We start from the raw sequence: 12,923 nt of genomic DNA on the forward strand, positions 1-12,923 counted from the left end.
GGTCGAATGTTCAGCAAAGATGGCAGGCCGCCAAGTACTCTCCTCACATGATTCCTATCACAGGGTGCAACGTCTTTCCACCAGTCAATTAGCAAAGGCGGGATGTTTTGGACCATACCGAACCTTAGGATTGCATGCTTCATTTTCTGCAAACAAACAAAGGTTAGCCCTTTCCCCCTCCAAATTCGGCTACTTACGCAATAATGATCAACATGTTGGCACGTTTTCTCCAAGTAGTGCACATAATATGATGGTTTCCTTTGGGATTATGGAAATCCCGTCGGATTTTGGGCAAGGATTTATCTAAGCAGGTTATTATGTCAATGACGCCTCAATCTATACTAGGTTTAGCAAGATGCATGTACAATTTAAATCAGAGTATGGTTTCTAGAAAGGTCTAGACTGGTACTTGATGGTAGGCTATAATCTTGTATTTTAGTTGCTTATCGTACTCCAATTTATTGCACTTTAATTGAGTTTGAGCTTTAATTGCTAGAGTTTTGCACTAATTGTGTGTTTTATGCCTTGTAGGATATATAGATGTTATGGAATGAATTCAAGTGATTTGGAGATTTGAAGTCTGAGTAAAAGCCCAAGAGAATAAGTCGGGACCGTGTTCGGGAGTCGATGACGTCCAAATCCAGAGAGAACAATATAAGGGCGGTCAAGATAGTGAGGAATTGTCACCAATTTAGCTAAGCCAAATACTTTATAAAAGGTTGATGTGGACTAAAACCTAAGAAAAATAAAATCTAATCTAAAAAAGCAAATAAAGTGATCGATGGCATTCACACAAGCAAGGAAAATAAGAGAATATGGATAACATGAAAGACTTTAATGTCAAGATTAATCTAATGTATTTAATCAACTCTTGCTAATTAATCATAGGTCTAGGTCATTACCTTGAAACTCGATTATCCACTACTGTTTCTCAACAAATAACGAGTTTAACCCGGTTGATTATCCTTAGTCTAACCAAGTTGCATTAAGTGCGATCCAATTTTAGGCTACGAGTGTGAAGGATTATCCCTAACCTCAATCACTAGACTAGGATTAATCAATTCCTCAATTAACCTAGAATCTCGTCAATTAATCTAAGCCCAAACCTAATTCCCTTTCCCAAGGTGAATCATGTCAATTGGGGATGTCCTAGAATTAGCTACTCTCTTTGAAAGCAACAAAGCACAAGATTAATCAAATAAGCTAAAGACCCATTTCATAAATAAGCAAGATTCAATTACTACAAAAGCAACAAAACATTAAAATCAAAACCCTAATATTGAAATATCCCTATTACAAAATCCAAACCTGAAATTACATCAACTAAACCAAATATAGCAATCCAAGACAAGGAACTAAAGAAAGGAGTAAGAAATTCTCATAAGCTTGGCTCCAAATCTTCAATCCCCAAGGTTAAGTTTATGGATCCTTGCTCCCAAAGCTTGGTAAATAGCCAAAGATACTAATAATTTTACCCAAGTCTTCTTTTTATAAGTTCCACAATTTTTCCAAGTTAAAATGACAAGAAAATCCTTCAGATTTGCGCCCAACCAGCTGCTTTGCGTTTCTGGCGACTTTTTGTCTGAAATTGCAAAATCAGCCACTTTTAACCACTTTGAGATAGCCAGAATATTCATCTTTTCTTCAATTTGGCTTCTTTTTTCCTTTTATTATTTACTTGCTTCCTTCCAAGTATCTTTCCAAACACAAAATCTGTAAAATGCAATAAAACCACAATAAGTACACTATTTTCTCAAAAATCCAAACAAAAATCTAAGTAAAAAGAAAAGATAAGTTGGTAAAATACTAACTTATCAACTCCCCCCAACTTAAACTTTTGCTTGTCCTCAAGCAAATTAAACACCAATAAAGTTCTCCAATATGACTCTCGTTCAAGCATCCAAGTATATCAAAAACACCAAGTCAAAAAGTACAATTTAAGCACATTACCATGACTTTGGTTGGTACCAACAATTAACCTAAAGCATATGAATCTTCCACAACTTTTAAAATTCAAGCTTCAATTCCAAGTGTCATATCACCAAACAAATCAAAGTGTTACCAAGCCACGACACTAAAGATTGAAAAATTACCTTTTTATCACACAAATTACTTTTCTTGTCCTTTAGTCCCAATTAGAAAATGAAACATTGTCCATAACTCAAACTCTCATGTGCCCTTACTATCAAGAGAGAATCTCACACACAATATGAATTTAACAAAAGGTGGAAAGTTAAATAGGAAAAAGTAACACTCTCTCACAAAGAAATTCAAAAGCCCCAAGTGATACCATAAGCTTGCCCTTCATGTAAATCTCTACTAATTTAAGTTCACTTAGCTCAAAATCAATTAGGACTTAATGGGTTGTAACGTAGGCTTTGGATGAGGGTAGGGTAAGACGTAAATATGGATAAAAGTGACTACAACCTCCCTAAGCACTACCATTGCAACAACTCAAGAATACGCTTCCTTGCATATCTTTTTCACCCTTTGCTTCTTCCAATTTTTCACCAAGTCATCACTTTATTTTGTACTCTTTTTCATATTCACCCATTTTGTACTCTTTTTCATTCTTTTTCTTTTCTACCTTTTCTTTTTCTTTTTCTTCATAACCTCTTTCACTTATCTTCTCTTTTCCTTTCACTTTTTTTTTTTTAACTTTTCTCTTTTACCTTTCCATCAACTTCCCGTTCACAACTTCACCATTCACTCCCCCCAACTTAGGCTAAAAGCCTAAGTTGCAATTTTTAATGCTCAAGGAGGTAGGGTGCCAAAAGATAGGTCAATTAAGCATAAAGGTATAAAGCTTGTAATGAGGATGCCAACAAAAAGGTTCAAGGCTCAAAAGGGTTTAACTAGGGAACCAGTGTTTTGGATAGCGTGCGGCGACAAATAGCGACGAGGGCCCGCTTCACTGAGGCGAGAGGCGCGCAGCGAAGCGCTCGCCTTTTTTATGTGAAGCGACAATTTATACAAAAAATAAAATATTATATACATATAACTAAAAACTCAATAACAAAAATATATTAATAAATATATCATTCTAAAATCAAAAACTCAATAGATAGTCATAGACTCATAGTAGATTCATAAATTAAAGTCTAATAGTCTAAACTCTAAAACAAGCAACATCTAATCTTCTTTAAGATTTTCAAATTCTACAACTTCATGAATGTTAGCATTATATTAGCTATCATCTTCTTCATCCTCGGACTCTTCATCAATTAGGGACCGGCTTGAACTTGCTACTCCCTTTCCCTTGTAACTTGAAGAACTCCCTCTAAGTCCATAGATATTCTCTTCAACTCCAACCGCCATAGAAATAGTACCCCAATCAAGATCATCTCCTTCATACACTTGTTCATCTTCATGATTTCGGGGGGCTCCAGTTAACGATTCATTTGCCTCGTCAATGTTGTCCAACAAAATTGGATCAGTGGTATCGCGAGCTTCATAACGTCGCCTCAATGTTCTATTGTATTTAATATACACTATACACTAGATCATTGAGACGCGATAGCTCAAGCCTATTCCTTTTCTTGGAGTGAATCTGCGCATAAGTTATTTAGATTAATTAATAGATACTAATAATAATATAATATAGAATATATTAATATAATAAATCTACTTCTTACATGCTCAAGTACGCTGCAATTTCTCTCGCATCTAGATGCACTACAAGTTAGGCTTAATACTTTGATGGCAAACTTTTGCAAGTTTGGAGTTTGATGTCCAAATTGCTTCCACCATTCAACTGTAGAAAAATATTTTAAAAGTTAATAAGTATAAATCAAATAAATTAAATTAAAGTTATAAGGATATCTATATTAAAGTTAGTTACCTGGCGACCTTATGTCTCTGGCTCTAATGGCGGCCGGTAAACCAAATAGGCCCTCTGCTTGTGAGTACTTACCAAACTCCTCCCCTATTTGATCTATCGTCGCTGAATTAGGGATCAACTTCTCAAGACATGCATGGTATCCAATTCACACCTCTGAATCCAAAGTTTCATCTCTAGTGTTCTTGTAAAATAATCCCGGGTTCAGAAGATGGCCTGCTGCATGCAAAGGTCGATGGAGTTGATTGTTCCACCTGGTATCAATTATCTCAAAAACTTTCTCATATTTCCTAACATCTCCCTCAAATGACGCTGCAATACTCTCTTTGGCTCTATCCATAGCTTCATAAAGATAGCCCATTGGTAGTTTTTTCTCCCCATCCACCATACGAAGCACCCTAATCAAAGGACCACCAACTTTAAGAGCCCGAACGACGTCATTCCAGAATGATGGAGAAATAAGAACTTTGGCAGTTTCTTTCCCCGCAGCTTCCTTTGCATATTTATTATCTTTCCATTCATTCGAAAGAACTAGCTTTCTCAAATTTATTTTTTCCAAGTAAAAACTATGCAAAGTTAAGAAAGTCGTTGCAAATCTAGTCTTGGCCGGTCTCACCAAATTTCTTTCATTTGTGAATTTCCTCATCAAATTCAACGACGACGACCTCTGATTGATGTAAGAATATACCTTGACGGCTTTAGTGAAAACTGTAAAAGTAACAATAACAATTTTATAGTTAATACTTAATAGGATATGACATAAGTATAAATAAAGTTAAAGGCTTTAAAGATAACTATATTAAAGTTACCTTAAGCATATGGGTTTTCCTTGAATATGTCACCAAACATCAAGTTGATACAATGGGCAACACATGGAGTCCAATAAATGTTTGGATACATAGCTTCCATCATCTTCCCCGCACTAACATTCTCACTAGCGTTATTTGTAACAATTTGTACAACATTTCACTTTCCAATTTTATCAATAGTCTTTCTAAACAAGCTGTACATTTTGCTTCCATCCGCAGAAGAGTTGCTAGCATCGTCAGATTCAAGAAAAATACTCCCTCTTGGAGAGTTCACCAACACATTTACGATCATTTTTACATTCTGTGTTGTCCATTTACCCATCATAATGGAACATCCAAACCTGTTCCATTCTACTTTATGCTCCTCAATAATTTGGTCTATCTTCTTCACCTCCTTTTTAAGATGAGTTACTCTAACTTCATGATAGCTAAGAGGCTTCATTCCTGGGCCATATTGTCCTACGGCCTTAATGAATTTATCAAAACTATTGTAGTTAACATAGTTGAAAGGAAGCCCTGCATCGCACATCCATGATGCAAAGGCACTGACGGCGCGATCCCTCAAAATCTTCTTGGCTTCTAAACCTGAACCTTCTTCACCTTTTCCCCTTTCTTGTTGTTTTGCCGAGAAATAAAGATTATGAGGACCTTTTGTCATCGTACGTGACGTGGATGACCCACTAGAAGTATTTGAATTTATCTTATGAGTCGGGAGGTCCCATTTCACCTTCTTCATCCATTTCATCATCTTCATCAATGTTTCATAATTCATTTGAGTTCTTGCCACATTTTTCTTTTCAACAAACGCTTTTACTTCCTCCCTAACCTCGGGCGGACAAAGGGGACATTGTATTACATTTTTAAATCCACATATCAAATGTTGCTTGTGACGAGTTATCCCACCATGATATATTTTTTTCACAAAACACACATTTAATTGCGAATCTTGATGAGCCTTGTATAGCATAATTCCAAGCTATATCATTTCGTTTATTACTATCGGATGACGCCATTTCAATTTTCAACGCTGTTTTATAGAAAAAACAGTTATCAAGTCAATATGCAATTAATTCTACTATATAATACTATTCTGATTAATTGCATATAATACTCTATAATCCTACTGCCTCTGGAAAAAACAGCAAAGAAAGAAGACAAAAAAAACAGAGCAAAAAAAAATGATTCTGCCTTTATAAACAGCAAAGAAAGAAGAACAAAAATGAAATTTTTGCCTCTGGAAAAACAGCAAATAAAGAAGAAGACAAACAGAGCAAAAAAAAATTAAGAGAAGAAGAACGACCTTAGTTTTTGCTTGGCAAATACAGTACAAATACAGACACTATTTGGCTCTGATTCTTTCGACAAAAAAGAGAAGAAAAAAAAATAGAGAGAAGAAAAGAAGAAGAAAGAAGAAAGAAGAAGGAGCATACCTCTGTTTTTTCGCTGTTGAAGCTTGAAGAAGATGAAGCCAGATGATGAAGAACAAGACTGAAGAAGACTGTTGGTTTGTTCGCAGGTGAAAAGCCCTAATCGCTGAAGCTTTGTTTTTTTGTTCGCAGGTGAAAAGCTCGAAGCCCTAATTCCCGACTTAAGTCTTCTCCCTTTCCCTTTTTTTTTTTTAAAAAATAGCGACGCTACAGTAGCTTTTCACGACACTGTTGCCTCACGCAACACAGAGAGAGGCGGCCGCTATTTTGAATCGCAACGCAACAGATGCTCTGAAGCGACACACCCTCGCCTCGCGTCGCTACACGCTTTTAGCGTTGTAGCGAGCGCTATTTATAACACTGTAGGGAACACATGCAAAGGTAGGAACATTAAGGCACACATGGTCCAAAGAAGGCGTAAAATCCTTTTTCAAGCCAAGTAAAGCCTATGATTTCGCTTCAAATCACATTTGGGGCAAGTTTTAGATCATAAGTAAAGCAAAGAACTAACAAAATTCTCACCACACATTGGCACATGGAAAGCAAGTAGGATATGTGTCTTCAAATCCCAATTAAGAACAATTAAACTCAAAAAACTACTTATAGTCTAAAGAGACTATTTAGTGAACAAAGAGCCAAAAATCGAGCCTAAAGATCACAACAAACATCATCACTTTAATTTTCTTTCATTTTCAAAATACAATTCACATGCCAAAGTTTAAGTATGTTGGTACCAAACAAGCCACAAGTTGGATAAGGGGCAAAAATTACAACCAACACCATTTATTCATTACTAGTTACTAATAAGATAACAAAAGAAGTTGACTTAAAAAAAATAAAGAAAAAAGAACTATTAAAAACTGTAAATAAAGTTAAATAACCAAGTCATCTCACAAAAAGTCAAATCAAGTCAATTTAGCTCAAATAGCTTCCCCCAAAGACAATTAAGCTCCTCCCCCCAACTTAAAATGTGGTATTGTCCTCGATGCAACTAACAATAAAAGCAAAGTAGAGGGACTCCCTGAAACGATGTGTGTCCGAGAATTTGTCTTCTTTCTGCTCCTTGAGCTATTTCGAATGCACTAGAGGCCATTTAATGTTAAGAAGTACCTGAAAAATGAAATGACATGTGAGAATAAGGTACAAGCAACTAGAGTAATGTATCGGACACCATTAATGCCAGAGAAATGTTCTTACTTGATATATGAAAACTTATTGTTTCCTGCCAACTCTAAAACCACTGTCATCACATCAAAAGGACTCACAAAAGCTTCGCAACAAATAAAGCATACTTTCTATCACCACTGATAGGTCTTTAGCTCACAATTCAAGTCTCAGATACTTTCACTTTCCACAAGAAGTACTTTTTACACAGTTTCACTCACAAATTTATACCTTGCACATTAATGTATGAATCAGCCCACATACCAAAACAAGAGCAAAAGGTAACTATAATCCATGCAAGCACATTGAAATGTTACATAGATGTGAAATAGCTTTCATTTATGCAGCCACACAGTTGACTAATAGGAACCAAAGAAACAATTTGCTTGGTCATTTCAGGCAAGAAAGGTACTTGGACTTCCCCTCCAATTTAATCAATCTAAGTATGAATAACAACTGAATTCCAAGCTCCAGGTGCTAACTGCTAAGTTAACCAGGCTTAATCCTTCCACTCACTCAGTAATACAATTAGCATGCAGACTCAGATCGGTAATATGAATCAACTAAGGCTGCAGTATCAGGATATAGCATAGCATCTCAATTAATAATCACCAAAAAGTCATGAGAACTGAAACATCCCACATTTAGTTCATGCCCTAAGCCAATTCAATTTGAGAGAACAAGAAGCATTTTACGTTAAGCACAATTCCTACAACTCAGTTAAACGTCTCAGGATAACTTCTATTCTCTCAGGATATTGTAAATCGCAACTTTCAATTTGCATTGCAGTTCTCGACATGAAGCCTCATTCATGATCATTCATCTCTCAAGTAGAGTGAAAAATGCAAGTGAACTTAAAGTAGGAATAGCCTATTCCAAATGACATTCGGCACATTCATAAGCACTATAGTTTGAATTACACATGCAAGAACATCTTGCGAGCTGGGATAACTCATTCAGTACAGTCGCGGATCATTCTAAAGCAGCTCACACTATGAACACACTCTTGGCTTCACACAAGCAGTCACAGAATTAGTTTGTGTAGCTCGCCCCCATCCCATATTCAATTCTAGGAACTATTACTAAGCCTTTGGTCACTCAGACTTCACTGAATAGTTCAAATTCCTCCGGTGAAAATTTGTCGAACACATTGTGGTCATAGTTCAAATCAGTTGATTTAAGAGAAGAGAGGTACTCAGAATTCCCCCACTTTGTTTCATAAACAATAGCACACACAATCACTAAACCAAATCCTCACCACAGAAAATCAAATTGCACAAACTGTACCACCATTCAAACCATAAATTGAGCCCAATTCGGCCATATATAAAAACACACTCAGATATTCATGGCTTTCAAACTAGTTTAGGTTCACAAGAAAGAGAATAAGAAGGAAGAAAGAGAGTAAAAAAAAATGAGAACAGAAGAGAAATAGAAGCCATACCTGAAACTAGGAGATCGAAAATTAAATTGAGAAAGAAGGGGACTGCCAAATGAATCTCGTAATTCTGGAACTCCACTTACAGAGATGAAGAATGGAGAAGTATCAGTAAGGAATGAATGTGGAGTGCCAGTTGCAAGGATTTAGAGAGCTTTGAGGGAGAAGGGCTCGGCACATGTTTGAAGATATTTGACCAAATGAGAGGTGCTTCAGTTTTTTTTTTTGTCTTTTAAATGCCTGCATCTGGAACTCTAGGCAGTTTTCTGCACTTTTTTTTTTCTAAAAACAAGCCCACCTCTTAAACTGTGCAATACAATGCCAAATGAGATGAAATTCAGTAGAGTGACTTAAAATATTAAGAGAAACATAACTAAAAACTAAAATCAGATTACTCAGTTGAAAATGAAAGAAAACATGGGTTGCCTCCCATGAAGCGCCGCATTTAAGGTCGTGGCACGACATGAACCAAATAAACACTTTTCTTTCCACTTTGAGGATATGAATTGGGTCCCCAACTTCAAATCAGGTTTACGGCTATGCTCTTGCGGCGGTGGTACAAAATAAAAGAGGCCAACTACCCGGTGTCGCATCTTGCACTTTTTAGCCTTCAAATGAAGGATGTCCTTTTGTCTTATAAGCATGGCAAACTTCAAAATATAAGCAACTTGTTCTTCATCTCCAAATTCCTCCATAGGCTCGGTTAGCTCAATTTCCATATCACCAACCAAATATAATGTTGGAAAACGGATAGAATGAGGTCCAATGGGCTCAAACTCCAAAATTTCACGACTGTTGACATCCATATTTGCACATGTACTAGAATTTTTTAATCTCGGCATCACCAACTATCTTGGGGTCGAAAGATTGAAATTCTACAGTTAGCTCTTCAACTTGAATCTCGACCTCATTGTCAATGTCACACAACTCAAAACCACTATCCACATTCCACACCCACTAGAAGTTTAGCATTACATGCCTTAACTTTTGCACTCAAAATAGCCCTCAAGTCACGAATAGCAATTCCAAGTTGCTCCAATTCTTGTCCTTGCTCAATATTTCTTTCCAAAAATTCCTCCAACATCCTTGAAATGCCTTCACGATGATCCCTACAAACTCCAAGTTGTTGAGCTTGATTCATTAGCCATTCTTCGCTCAAAATCTTTACTTTTTTAGCTTTTTCTTCAAACTCGATCAAGGCTTGTATAAGTGCTTCCATAGTACAATCCATGCCTTGTACGGCTTCATCACCTTGTTGGAATTTCTCCCACCAACTTCGCAAGATCTGTCTCCATCTTTTGTCTCTCCCCATTATGCCTCTCAACATTTCCTCAATTTTCCTCCTTTTGAGCATTGGAGATTCCTTCTTCACCTTGCACTTCCACAAATTGAACCACACTTTCATTTTCACAAATTTCTTCACGCTCATCAACCAAAGTGGACTCTTTCATTAGGCTTGAAATCTCTTTTTCAATTACAACCTCTAGAGAACTAGACAAATCCATGCCTTCTGAGGCGTTGATTTCCTCAACCTTCTTTTTCACGTTTCTAACATAGTGTTATTGGCCAAAATCTTTTGTTGAATATCCTCTTGCATTTTGTCCATTTTGGCCTCCGGCTCCATATAGAGTTGGAACATTTCTTGAATTCCTTGAAACTCGACACTATATCCCTCATTTGCCGCTTCATTATCCCTATCAAAATTACTAGAATAATTAGCACTTCCGTAGGAATAACTTGGGGGAGGGGCAAAATACTTTGGACAATAGTCCAAATGACCATCTACACCACCACACAAATAACAACCATTTCCCTCATAGGATTTAGATGGTGCACACATCTCGCTCCTAGGAACTCTTTGACAAGTTTTCCAATAGTGGGATCCTCCACAATAAGGACATAGGTCATCAAAATAAAGATTGCAACCATCCAACCCATTTTCATTCCAAGATGTCATAACAAAACAAGAAACAAAAACAAAACTAAACTAGCACAAAAGAAACACGAAAAATCACAAAACACGTATTCACAAAACACAAACACTTAAACAAATAATCACAACGTTTGGACCAAAGCCAGTTGGTTAACTTCTTAGACTAACATAATACGCCAATTGTTCCCGGCAACAGCGCCAATTTTGATGATGTCCAAATCCACAGAGAACAATATATGGGCGGTCAAGCTAGTGAGGAATTGTCACCAATTTAGCTAAGCCAAACACTTTATAAAAGGTTGATGAGGACTAAAACCTAAGAAAAATAAGATCTACTCTAAGAAAGCAAATAAAGTGATCAATGGCATTCACACAAGCAAGGAAAATAAGAGAATATGGATAACAGGGAAGACTTTAATGTCAAGATTAATCTAATGTATTTAATCAACTCTTGCTAATTAATCATAGGTCTAGGTCATTAGCCTTAAAACTCGATTACCACTACCGTTTCTCAACAAATAATGAGTTTAACCCGGTTGATTATCCCTAATCTAACCAAGTTGCATTAAGTGCAATCCAACTTTAGGCTACGAGCGTGAAGGGCTATCCCTAACCTCAATCACTAGACTAGGATTAATCAATTCCTCAATTAACCTAGAATCTCGTCAATTAATCTAAGGCCGAACCTAATTCTCTTTCCCAAGGTGAATCATGTCAATTGGGGATGTCCTAGAGTTAGCTACTCTCTTTGAAAGCAATAAAGCACAAGATTAATCAAATAAGCTAAAGACCCATTTCATAAATAAGCAAGATTCAATTACTACAAAAGCAACAAAACATTAAAATCAAGACCCTAATATTGAAATATCCCTATTACAAAATCCAAACCTGAAATTACATCAACCAAACCAAATATAGCAATCCAAGACAAGGAATTAAAGAAAGGAGAAAGAAATTCTCAGAAGCTTGGCTCAAAATCTTCAATCCCGAAGGTTAGTTTTATGGATCCTTGCTCCCAAAGCTTGGTAAATAGCCAAAGATACTAATAATTTTACCCCCGTCTTCTTTTTATAAGTCCCACCATTTTTCCAAGTTAAAATGACAAGAAAATCCTCAAGATTTGCGCCCAACCAGGTGCTTTGCGTTTCTGGAGACTTTTTGTCCGAAATTGCAAAATCAGCCACTTTTAACCACTTTGAGATATAGCCAGAATATTCTTCTTTTCTTCAATTTGGCTTTTTCTTTCCTTTTATTACTTGCTTCCTTCCAAGTATCTTTCCAAACACATAAAATCTGTAAAATGCAATAAAACCACAATAAGTACACTATTTTTCTCAAAATTCAAAACAAAAATCTAAGTGACAAGAAGAGATAAGTTGGTAAAATACTGACTTATCAGTGGTCGAAAATCACACCTGGATATCAGAAACGCAAGCAAAATCTGTACTCTAAGATTCCCCCACTGTCGCGGCGCGTGGGACGGCGCGCTAGCCCATTTTTCCCGAAGCCTATCAGAATAAGCTCTCTGGATTTCCCCACCAATGCCCCCAAGGCGCGACGCCCCAAGCGGTGCACCTGTGCAATTTTTATAGAGCCAGAATCCTATTTCGCGCAGGAAAAGGTATTTTCGCTTGGGCCCAACCCTACTTAGTATAAATACATGCAAAAACGTTATTTTGAGGACTTTTGACACATCTTAGACCTAAGGACGCTACGGAGGAGATGGAGAAGCAAAAGCACAAGGATTTCATCATTTAATCATCACTCAAGACCAGAGTTCGCATCGTTTCATGTTTTCCTTTGATTTAAACATTGTTATGATGAATTGCTCCATATTTATGGAGTAGTATCTTTAAGGGTTTGATGGATTTGGTATCTTGATACTTGTTTGTGGATATTAATTCTAGATTTATGTATTGAAATCATTTTGGATGTTTTAACCGTTGCATCTATATTCATTTGTTCATGTAATCGAGAAAGGCATAACTTGTGATATCTTTGTATTATGATTTATCGGTTGAAGTCATTAATTCATCTTAGTAATCGAAAGTGGCTAGTTGAATTGTTGATTAAACTTAGTTAGGAGGATAATCGAGAGAGGTTCTCCTAAAGACCAATCTACTACGAAGTCATGCATATCTTCACCGATCTTAAATATATTCATCTTGTGAGGTTGAGACTTAATCGAGAGAGGAGTTTCTACTAAACAAATGAACTAATAACCAAGTAAATTTGAGGGACTCAATTGAATATTAGAAGTTAATTATCTAGAGTTAAATTCCAAGCATTTGTCTTGCACCTATGCTATCGACCC

The 12,923-nt window shown here is 36.5% G+C and overlaps 1 long non-coding RNA gene across 4 annotated transcripts; it reads right to left on the reverse strand.

The window, feature by feature from the left end:
- Positions 1–1,190: 1,190 nt before the first annotated feature.
- LOC109241969 lies at positions 1,191–11,694 on the reverse strand. 4 transcript variants are annotated; one of them, XR_002070330.1, is made up of 6 exons: positions 7,272–11,694; positions 6,078–7,184; positions 4,648–5,674; positions 3,842–4,546; positions 3,636–3,754; positions 2,633–3,550 (listed from the first exon to the last, which is right to left on the reverse strand). It is a non-coding gene; the product is annotated as an uncharacterized LOC109241969 (long non-coding RNA). The 4 variants fall into 4 exon arrangements; XR_002070329.1 differs by having other exon boundaries at positions 6,078–10,370; positions 11,498–11,690; XR_002070328.1 differs by having other exon boundaries at positions 6,078–11,694.
- Positions 11,695–12,923: the final 1,229 nt, after the last annotated feature.

This window comes from Nicotiana attenuata, unplaced genomic scaffold (assembly GCF_001879085.1).
Source record: "Nicotiana attenuata strain UT unplaced genomic scaffold, NIATTr2, whole genome shotgun sequence".
In the NCBI taxonomy this organism is placed as follows: domain Eukaryota; kingdom Viridiplantae; phylum Streptophyta; class Magnoliopsida; order Solanales; family Solanaceae; genus Nicotiana; species Nicotiana attenuata.